Below are 806 nucleotides of genomic sequence, written 5' to 3' on the forward strand. Positions count from 1 at the left end.
ACTCTATTAAAGTACATTTTTTAACTCTTTAAGTATTATGAAAATATTTATAAATTACTCATCAAAATAATGCTAATATATGCTGTGAATTAAACTATATTTTTCTTTTAACCAAATTATATTAACTATGTTTAGATTTTTTTTAAAAGGAGTTCAAAAAGCATGAAGAACACTCTTAGAAGACGTGCCAATGCAACACCTAGAATTTACAAGACAAACTTACAAACCATGTTACACGATTTGCCACCACAAAAACATGATAAGAGATATGGTTATCTATCTATAGATATTTTTATGTAAAGATAATATTATAAATAGTTAAATAATTTAATTGAACTTATTTAATTAAATTATCTTTTAACAATTTATAATGTTATTATTATCTTCCTATGAAGATATCTTTATAAAAATACTCACTATAAATAAAAGCACAACCAGCCACTATCTTCAGTTAAATTTGAAATAATGATTTGCATGATTAAATGGCTAAATATAGAGTAAAATTTCCATCCTGATAATGATCACCCGGCCCCTAGATTAAGATGCGTAATATTAGAACATTAATATACGAAACAACATAACATAATTGTGATTAAAAAAAAATCAAAAAGGAAAAACTGAATCAAACATGACCAGAATTATAGAAAGGATAAGTGGATAACTATGAATAAAAAATGAACACATACATTACGCGTTTCCCACGTTCTTTGTCTTGTTCTAACTATCGGGTTGCTAATGGAGAAAAAGATGGATAAAAATTTTCTAAAAAAAAAGACAAAAATATACATAAATTTTTATACGATAGA

Source organism: Arachis ipaensis, chromosome B05 (genome assembly GCF_000816755.2).
Source record: "Arachis ipaensis cultivar K30076 chromosome B05, Araip1.1, whole genome shotgun sequence".
NCBI lineage: Eukaryota > Viridiplantae > Streptophyta > Magnoliopsida > Fabales > Fabaceae > Arachis > Arachis ipaensis.